General features: G+C 47.1%; 1 pseudogene; it reads right to left on the bottom strand.

Moving 5' to 3' along the window:
• Nucleotides 1-1,143: 1,143 nt before the first annotated feature.
• LOC120604040 (uncharacterized) lies at nt 1,144-1,262 on the bottom strand (annotated as a pseudogene).
• Nucleotides 1,263-10,796: the final 9,534 nt, after the last annotated feature.

The following is a 10,796-nucleotide window of genomic DNA, read 5'->3' as shown; positions in this document are numbered from 1 at the left end:
TATTCATTGCTAATATATAGAAATATATTCATTGCTAATATATAGAAATACAGCTGATTTTTGCACATTGGCCTAAATACAGCTGATTTTTTGCACATTGGCCTTATATCCTGTTCCCTTACCAATTTCATATTCTAGAGATTTTTTTGTAGATTCCAGTGAATCTTAGAATTTTCCCTGAAGACAGTCATGTCATCTGTGAATAGTTTAATTTCCTCCTTGCCAATGCTCTATCTTTTTCTTGCTTCATCACACTTGTTAGAAAGTCCAGTATGATGCCGAATGGAAGTGGGGAGTAGATATCCTTACCTTGTCACTGATCGTAGGGGGAAAACTTTCAGTCTTTTACCATTTAATGTGACGTTAGATGTAGATTTCTAAAGGCCCTTTATCAGTTGAGGAAGCACTGTCTGTCGTAGTTTGCTGATGCTTTTACTCATAAATAGATGCTGAATTTTGTCAAGTACTTTTCCCTCATCTCTTTTTCTCCTTTAGTCTGTCAATATGATGAATTACATTGATTTACTCTCTAATGTTCAAACAGTCCTGTATTCCCAGAATAAACCCTATTTGCTAAAGATGTCGTATCTTTTTCTATGTTGCTAGATTCGATTTACTAATATTTTGTTGAGGATTTCTGTGTATATATTCATGACGTATATCGATTGTTTCCTTCTAATGGTTTTAATGTCTGGGTAATGCTGGCATAAAATGAGTTGTAAAATGTTCTCACCTTTTCTATTTTCTGAAAGAGCTTGGGTAGAATGGTATTATTACTTGATTAAATTTTTGGCAGACCTTGCCTTTGAAATAGCCTGGGCTTGAAGTTTTCTTTGTTGAAAGATTTTAAATGAACAGTTAGTTCAATTTCTACAGTACATTCAGGTTACCGCTTTCTTCTTGAGTTTTGGTGTTTTGTATCTTTTAATTAATTTGTACTTTGTCTAAATTGTTGAATTTATGGCATAAAGAGACCATCTTATTTTCCTTTTAATATTTCTAGCATATGAAGGGATATCCCATCTTTTATTTTATTTTTTATTTATTTTTATTTTTTTATTTTTTAGGCGAGGCAACCCTTGGTTGACCTCACAGATTGCAAGGACCTTGTCAGCTAACAATCTCTTATTTTTTTATTTTTTACGCCTACAGCACCTGGTCTTCCTAGGTGGTCTCCCGTCCAAGTACTAACTAGGTCTGGCCCTGCTTAGCTTCCGAGATCAGACGGGATCGGGCTTGTTCAGGGTGGCATGGCCATAGACCCATCTTTCACTTCTGACATTTATAATCTGTCTCTTTTTATTTTGGTCAGTCTGCCTAGAGAGTTATTGAGTGTATTGGTCTTTTGAAATAACTAACTTGGTTTCACTTATTTTCTATTTGTTTTCAATTATAATAATCTGTTCTTTATTCTTTCTTTCCTTATGCTTTCTTTGGGTTTAATTTGCTCTTTTCCTGGTTTCTAAAGTGGAATTTTAGATTATTTATTTTATACTTCCTCTTTGTTCCACAGGTTAAAGGTGTGTTGATTTCTAAATATTTGTGGATTTTTCAGATATGTTAATTTTTAAGTCCATTATAGCCAGAGAATACACATTGTTTAACTTCAATTCTTTTAAAGTTTTAATGTTCCAGAATATGATTTAATTTGGTGAATGTTCCATTTGCACTTGAAAAGAATAAGTATTTTGTTACTGTTGGCTAGAGTGGTCTATAAATGTCAATTAGGTCAAATCGATAGTGTTGCTCAGGTCTTCCATACCCTTGTAGATTTTCTGTCTACTTATTGTTCTGTTGATTACTGAAAAAGCAATGATGACGTCTGCAAATATAACTGTGGATTTGTCTATTTCTTTTAGTTCTGTCACTTTCTGTCTCATGTTATTTGGTACTCTGTCATTCCTATTTAGGATTATGTCTTCTTGGTGAACTGATTCTTTATTATTATATAAATGGCCCTATTTATACCTGGTGGCTTCTTTTGTTCTGAAGTCTTCTTTGTCTGACATTACTGTAGCCATTTCTGCTTTGATTTGTGTTGGTATATCTTTTTAAATTTAATCTATTAATATGAGGAGCCAGCAAACTTTGTATAAAGGGCCAGTAAGTAAATATTTTAGACTTTCTGACCACATATGGTTTGTCTCCTCTTCGTTTTCTTCCTCCCCTTCTTCATGACCCTGATAAAATGTAAATAACACTCCTTAAAACAGATTATGGGTCAGTTCGCTGGTCCTTATGCAAATACATTTAAGGTACATTTCTTATAGGCAGTACCTAATTGAGTCTTTTTTCCCCCCATTCCAACATGGTAATATTTGTTTTTAATTGCTGTGTTTAGATCATTCGAATTGAATGCAATTATTGCTATAGTTGAATTTAGGTCTACCATTTTATTATTTTTCTATCTTTCTCATTTTTCTTCTGTTCTTTTTTCTGCCTTCTTTTGAATTATTTGAACTTTTTATAGTATTCCATTTATTTTGTCTATTGGCTTTTTGACTACATCTTTTACTTTTTGTTGTTGCTTTAGGGATATACAAACCAAACCTTTCAGTCTATTTAGAGTTAATATTTTACAACTGCATGTAAAATATAGAAGGCTTATAATCACATAACCATCTTTACCTTGTTTCCTTCTCCATGTTATAGTTGTCAAATGCATTTCATCTACATACATTAAATCTCTGACAATGTCATGTTTGCTTTTTAAAGTTATACATATATTAAAGTACTTAAGAAAAGTTTTCTATTATTTTTCCCAGTTATTTACTTTTTCTGATGTTCTTATGTTCCAAGTTTTATCTTAGTGTCGCTTTCCTTTTGTCTGGAGAACATTCTTGCATATTTCTTTTAGAGCAGTTGTGCTGGTGATTAATTAATTTTTTTCTTCTTCTGAGTATGTCTTTGCCTTCATCCTTGAAAAATATTTTTGCTAGATTTAGAATTCCGAGTTGTCAGTTCCTTGCATATTTTTAAAGATGTTTTGTTTCTCTGTCTTTTGACCACCATTGTTTTTGATGAAAAATCTTCAGTCATGATTCCCCTTCATGTAAGGCATAATTTCTCTCTGGCTGCTTTTAATATTTTTATCTTCGTTTTTCAGTAATTTGATTCTGATGTGTCTGGGTGTGCTTTTCTTTGAGTTTATCCTGTTTGAAGTTCTCTACCCCCTTGAACCTGTAAATTTGTGTCTTTTGACATATTTGGGCTTAGCCATAATTCTTTCTAAAAACTGTTTTGGATTATAGTAGAAACTGCAAATTTTGGGCCATTCAAAATAAATAAATTCTGGAGATCTACTATAAAACATAGGGCCTATGATTAACAATATTGTATTGGATATTTTCTTAAAACTTGCTAAGAGGGTAGATCTTATGTAAAGTGCTCTTACCGCAAAAGGAGAAAAAAAACGAAAAATGGACAGAAAACTTTTGGAGGTGATGGATAAAGTTATGGCTTGATAGTGATGTCAGTGGCACGTGTGTACACTTAGCTCCAAACACATCAATTATCTATAATTAGTAACTTAAATGATGACATTATAATTTAATTTGTAGATTATAATTTAATACATTAAATGTCTGTAGGGGTTTATGTCAATCATACCTCAAAACAGTAGTTAGTTTTTTTTTCTGCACCAATCTCTTCCTCTTCTTTCAGAAATTTCAGTAAGTGTTAGACCTTTTGATAATATCTAACAAGTCCCTCAGGCACTCATTTTTTTTTTAAATTCTTTTCCCTAAATTCTTCAGATTAGGTAATTACTATTGCTGTTTTCAAGTTCACTGACACTTTCTTTTAAATAGCATCTTCATTCTATTAGCCCGCACACTGAAATTTCTGTATCTGATACTTTGCTTCTCAGTTCTAAAATTTTGGTTTGATTCGAAAATAAACTGTTTTTTTTTTTAAAATAAAATTTTACACTGATAGAAATGTTGCGAAGTTAATAGTGTTTTCAAATACCCCTCACTCAGTTTTCCTTAATGTTAATATTTTACATTATCACGTACCATGATGTTTGTCAAAACTAAGACGCCAACATTGGTTTATCACTGTTAACTAAACTCCAGACTTTATTCAGATTTCACTAGTTTATACACTAATGTCCTTTTTGTTATAGTTGTTTTAGGATTCAATCGAGGATACCACATCTCATTTAATGATTCTTTGTTACAGTTTGTCTTTCTTTGCCAAAACTTTTCAAGATTGTTCAGCTTTATTTCGTGAATAATTAGAACAACTGCTTTTAGGTTTCTGATAATTCCGGCATTTGGGTCATCTCAGGGTTAGCATCTTTTGATTGCCTTTTCCCTTAAGATTTGGTCAATTTTCCTGGTTCTTGCTATGCCGAGTAATGTTGGATTTTTCCAACATTACTGGACACTTTCTTTGTTTTAGTTATGTGAGAAGACTGGATCTTGCTCTACAATGCTCTGGAGAGTGTTGATTTCTTCTCTTTTTTCTCTTTCCTCCTCTCCCTCCTCTTCTTTCCTCCCCCTTTTCTATATAGCATGCAGTCTAGGAAGCTAGGCTCACACTACAAGTTCTTTCACCCCTTCTATGGGCAGTGGCTCCTCTGTCAGTTCAGCCTTCCATGCTCTGGCTGAGCTGTTTCCAAATGCTGGGTGCACATCCCACTCAGAGGTTAGTGTGGAGCTGAGTGGTGGCATATGAGGCAGCCCAGCTCTCAAAGCCTTTCTGTGCGCCTGCTCATGGGAATAGGAGCTATCCAATCCCACACGAGTGCTCATTGTACCCTCTGCTCCTGCGGTGGCTCCTCCCCAGCGTGGGTCGTTTGCAGGTGCGCAGGTGCTCAACAGGACTCAGCTGAAGACTCAGTGAACGCCGACCTCTAGGTTTCCCTCTCTCCAGGCAGCTCTCCTAGTTCCAGTTCTGTCCTGAAAGTTCCACCTGCCTGGGTCTTCCTGAATCCTTAACTCTGTCCCTTCACCTCAGGAAGGCCGTTGGGCTCTGAGTGGCTTCCTTCTCCCTGAGCCAACTGGAAATTCCTCCAGGTGGTCAGCTGATACCTGGAGGGCCCACCACATGTTTCCTTTCTCTCAGAGATCACTCTCTTGCGCTGCCTCTTTTCCAGTGTCTGGAAATCACTGCTTTCTATATATTTGTCTGGGTTTTTTTTGTTTTTCTTTTTTTCTTTGTTTAAGCCAGGAAGGTAAATCCAGTGCCTCCACGCCATTGTGGCTGGAAACAAAGGTCAGACCAAGCTCCAAGGGGATGTTAAACAAAGACTTGGCTTCTTTCCCCGCAGGATGTCCCCTACCACCCCCATCGCCATGATTTTCATGTGCTCAGGCCCCTGAACTTCATTCTGTCACACTCAAGCCAATATGTCGATGGCTTTCTTATTCACCTTGTACTAAGGACTATGTGACATTCTCAAGGAAAAAGTCATGTAAACATGGATCTCCCCCATGTGCTTCCCAGATTTCTAGGCTTGAGTCTACTTCGATTTCATACTACTTGTCACTCTCCAGTCCCTTAAATGGTTTATGTTTGTTAAGAGTTTATACTTGCTGTCCATGGGTTTTTCCATTTTGACCCTTACAACCTCCAGCAAGGAGGACATTTGTACTGTGTTCCCTATTTTACCCATGAAGGGGCTGAAGCTCAACACGATTAGGTCACTGGGTCAAGGTCACATGGCCAAGAATTGGCAGAGCCAGTGGAGGCAGGGCTGTAAAGCCGTGTCTTACTTTGCAGCATGGGAGAGAGAGCTGTGGTGTCTGCTACCCCAGAGGTGGAACTCGGCTTTTAGAGCAGATGCCTGGGAATGAACCCCTAACATGTGTGCTCTCGCTGGCCCTTCAAACCTTGGGCCTTCCCTAAACTTGAATTTGTCCCAGCCACAACTAAGTCTGGAAGGGGGTTCCTGGTGGCCGTGAGGGAGGGGGCGGGCACCTGATGAACTGCAACTGGAGAGCTCTCTTAAAGGTGCAAATTCAACCTGTTTCTCCTCTGCTCAAAACTCCTCATTGGCTCCCACTACTTTCAGAATAAGAAGTAAACACCCCCTGCAAGGCCTACAAGGCTGTGCCTGCTCTGGCAGCTGCCTGACTCCCACCCCCCCCCAGACTCCCATCTCCACCCCCCATCCCCACACCCATCTCACCTTTCCAGCCACGCTGGCCTCCTTTCTGCTCCCCTTGCTTGTCAAAGCCTGTCCCGCCCCAGGGCCTTTGCACATACAGTTCCCTCTGCCTGAAATTACGACTTCCATCTTCTGCTCCATTTAATATTCACTCGTCCTTGCAACTTCAGCTCACCTATCACTTCCTGGAGAAAAGCTTTCCTCAACTGGCTCTCTCTACTGCTGTGCTGTCCCTTCTGCCATAACCGCCACTCGTGGGCGGTTTATTTATAGCCCGATTTCTTACCCGAGCCGCGGAGGAAATGGGACTCGTTGTCTTCCATCCACTGGAGGAAACGACGCCTTCCTCGGGCCCCAGCGGGCTGGCAGGGCTGGGCTCGACCTGAGTCCGACCTGAGGCGGGTGCATTTGCTTAGTCTCTAAAAATCTCGACAAGGTGCCCGTCACAGGTGAGGGCGGCCTGGCAGGGCCCCCGCAGTGCCCTCAGAACCTTCCCAAGACGGTCACAGTACAGTGGGAGAGAAGAGAAGGCAGAGTGTGACTGTCCTTGTCGGCCTGCGCCGGATGGGCAGATGGCAGCTCCCGCGCTAACCGGGGTCCCTCGGCCGCAAGCTCAGCTCCTGCTGTCGAACGGCGATCGGCCCTCTCTTCGGAGCGCCTGCTGTCGTCGATACGCGCCAACCCCTTTTCTCAAGTCGGTCAGCCGAGGGCACCGCGGCTCGGGGCTCGGTGCGCGTCCCACGTGCTGGGGGCAGGGCGAGGAGCCGGGAACCGACCCAGGTCCGCCACCTCCCCACCCTCGGCCGCTCAGGGCCTGTGGAAAGGCGGGCCGCGGAGATATCCCAGCAGCCTCTGAGCGGAACCGGAACCGGAAGGACCCCTGCCCTGCCGCAGGCTCCGCCCCTTCCGCGGGGAACGGCCCCGCCCCTGGCGCACGTTTGCAGGTGGAGCGCGTGCGCTGGCCGGTGAGGGCTGGCGGGAGGAAGGGCGCCCGGAGCCAGGGCGCGGCGGGGACCAAGACGCCAAACTTGCGACGGCAGGGTCTCCTTTGTTGTCCTTTCCTTCTGGCTTCGGGCCTGAGATAGAAACGATAGCCATTCGGCTTAGGTGCTGAGCCCGGGCAGCTGGGCTGAATGGGAACACCTGGGGGCACAGGCTAGGACCCGGAGGGCCGCTGGCCTCGCACGGTTTCCCGGCTGCGTTTATTTCTCAGGATCTGTGCTTTGCTTCGCCGCCGCCCCTCAGGAATGTGTCTCTGGCCAGGAATGTGGAAGCCTGCGGCAAGCATGCGGCGTGTTACACAGACGTGGAGACGCGGAGCCAGCTGGCCCAAATGCTCACCCTCGCCCAGAGAGGACCCGTGTAGGTGTCCCCTCCTTGCTTGGCGGCTGGTGGTCGCTGATGCAGGCCGGAGCTTTAGTGCGCGGGCACAGGAGTGTTTCCCTTTCTTAGGTGGTACTTTCATTGTTTCTGAGTAAGGCGCTGGAGTGGCTCCAGCTCTGCCAGCTACAACACCAGCAGAGTCAGGATTTGAACCCAGTTCTGCTGACCAAAACCTGTGAGCAGCACACTCAGCTGTCCCGCTTCCCGGGTCACAGGAGGCCAGGGGTTCAGGGCCCATCCATTTTACAGATGAGGGAACCGGGCCCCCACACACAGATCCTTGGGCTATGTAGCCTGACATAAGACCCCACGGAGCTGGCCACATCTGTCTAGCCATCCATGGCCTTGTGCATCTTTTGACTCACCTCCCTTCTCTATCAACCAACACACACACCTGCTGGTGCCCTTCACTGAAGGGGAGGAGCTCCAAAAGTCAAAGGGCTTGGGACAGAAGGCAGAAAGCCGCCCAACCCATGGGTGAAAAAAAGATGAGTCTCAGGCACTGAAAAGAGGTCTACAGTTACGCAGTGAGTGGAAACTTCCTAAACTTTCAGGGGTGCGGGAAGGGGCCTGAGCAGCATGGGGGTTCTCACACAGCCAACAGGAATCCAGTTGCAGCTCGAGGGCACCTCGTGTTCTAACTGCTAGCAGTGCATGTAAGCCAGACCTCCGAGCTTTTTAATGTGGGGTTTTTGATTTCTTTTCCATGACTGAAGGATGCACCCTGGACTGACTCCCAAAGTTCTCAGGACCACGGCAGGGACTGAGGAGAAGGTGGCCTGCCAGCTAGAAGTCGGGAAGGACCCTTTCCACCCCTTGAGGGAGTGCCGGCCTCCTGGATACTCCTGTCCTCACACCCCTGTCCCCCTGCTCCCCAGATCGTGCTGCCAGGGAGACATGATTCTCCCCAGGCCATCAGCAGGGAAGGCCGGCCTGGGTGTTTTGTGACCCTGCTGATGGCAGGGGGTCATGGAGGCAGCCCCTCCCCCCACAGTCCTGTCCACCCTGCAAGGACCCCCACCTGGGCCAGCATTCTCCAGGAGCCGAGCCTGGCTCCGGGTGCGGAGCTCAGCCACCGCTCACATGACGACAGCATCTCACATGTGCGTGGGGCCTGGTACTTTTCCAGGGCTTTTAAATGCATTATCTTGTTGGAGGCTCATTCCGCAAGGCCTCGAAGCACACTAGAAAACAACTCATTTGCTGACTCCTGAATGGAGAGGAAGCTGAATGCAAGCGTATGTTTTTGCTGAATCTCAAACCAAAACAACCTTTTGTTAAAGAACAAACAAATAAACAAAAATGCTGAACATCAAGTCACCAGGGAACACAGTCTGAACAGAGGCTCTGGGCAGAGAATCACACAGCAAATTCAAATTCAACAAATGTATTGGGGGAGGGGGCTGCTGGGGTCACAGATGTGCTCATGAGGGGCCAGGAGTCCCCCCTCTCATGCCCAAGGTTGGGGTTAAACAGCACTCAGCCTTCCCAAGGTGGGTGGGTGGGAGCCCGGGATCTTAGCAACCAGGGGTGGCTGTCCCTCTCCCAGGGCCCGATGGCCACCTCATTCTCCTGAGAGCCAGGTGACAATCAACCATTTCCCTAAACGTCCATCATGGGCCTGTCTGAGGCAACTCCCCTGACGTGGTCACCTAGATTGACCCTGAGTCTTCCTGGACTTGCAGACGTCCCCTGACGCAGGCTCTCCCCTGTGGCCACCTCTGTTGACACAGACTTGATCTTTGGGGATGGGGTTCTTCTCTCAGTACTGGGGACTGGAGTTGAGGTCCCTCTCCTGGGGTGGTGCTGACTGTCCCCCTCTTTCGCACAGCCCATCGCCACAGGCTGCGGGACGTGGACCAGCTGGCCTTCTGCAATGCCAAGGTCCAGCTACAGCAGCTGAGCTCTGCCGATGCCGCCGCTACCAACCCAGTGGCCGATTGGTGGGTGGTCTAGGAGTGGCGGCCAGGCTGTGACCAGAGCCAGGACTGCAGCCAGGCCCTGGAGCCGGTCATCTACAATGACAAAGTCAGCCCCCAGAGCCTGGGCTTCCTGGCAGGTTACAGGTTACAGGTCAGACTCTCCCGGCTGGGCTCTTCAAGACCTTCTCACCCCTGCTCTCCAGCACTGCCCTGGGAGGGGGACACACAGAAACAAGTGGTTCACGTCACTCCGTGAGCCGCTAGCAGCAGCCCGAGTCTAGGCTCCTCTCTCCACACGGGAGAGAGCAGAGTCTCTGGCCCTCCCACCTGCTCGCCAAGCCCTGCAGAGGCTTACTAGCTCCCAGTAGGAAGCCGAGGATCCTCTACAGCCCTGGTACCCGCTTCTCAAAAGAGACATTTCCATGCGCTCGTCCATCATCCCTGTCTGCAGGGTAATGTGCTCTGCTCCAGGCTGCCCTCTGATCCTAGGAGGTTATGCAGACTGTGCATGGCCAGTGTTTGTTCCCCACTCCCACCCGGCTGAGCACAGGGCTGCAGGTTCCTTTCCTGGGACAGAGTCACTGACACCCACCTGCCTCCCCAGCATTGTAGGGCTCTGTGTGTCAGTGGTGACAGTTGTGGCCAAGTTCATCCGGGAGCACTTCCTGGGCATCACCCGCTCTGTCACATACGACGAGCTGCCTGACATGGACCGCATGCTGCACGGACATCTTCCTGGTCCGGGAGCTGGGGGAGCTGGACCTGGAGCAGCAGCTCTTTGCCAAACTCATCTTTCTGTACCGCTCGCCAGAAACCACTGGCCGCCCCCGACCCTGTTGCCAGGGCTCCGGCAGGGTCAGGGGAAGCAGCCGTCTCATCCTAAAGCCCTTGACCATGGGGACAGCCCCAGTGCTCAGCCCCACAGTCCCCCACTCAGCATGCTAGCCAGGCTCTGAGCCTGCGGCTGGTCCCCAGCTGGGTCCCTGGCCCTGAGACCGCCTTTGTGTCCACACAACGGAGACTCCGTCATCCTCTGCTCCTTGACCCTGCACCCTGTGCCCCCTGGTCGGGGAAGTGGACAGTGCCAGCTGCCTGGAGAAGGATCCCCCCACCCCGGGGCATCTCAGCGGGAAGCTGGCCCGAGCTGCTTATTGCAAGGCCATTAAGCAAGCTAATGACCTGTGAAGGCTCCTGGTCTCTCCTACCGCCCTGGTTGTGCCTCCCCTGGGCTCACAGAGCCCACTGGCCACCAACCTGGAGATGGCGATTATGTCTCCCACGGTTCTCCCAGACGGGGCCCGGGTCTCAGGCTGCTGCTTGCCTTCTCCAGCTGAGCCGAGGCTGTACACACAGCAAGCAGCTAATAAATATTTACT

The sequence above is a fragment of the Pteropus medius genome, unplaced genomic scaffold, assembly GCF_902729225.1.
Source record: "Pteropus medius unplaced genomic scaffold, Ma_sr-lr_union100, whole genome shotgun sequence".
NCBI lineage: Eukaryota > Metazoa > Chordata > Mammalia > Chiroptera > Pteropodidae > Pteropus > Pteropus medius.
The sequence above is the reverse complement of the archived record's forward strand: the minus strand, read 5'-3'. Positions and strand labels throughout refer to the sequence as shown.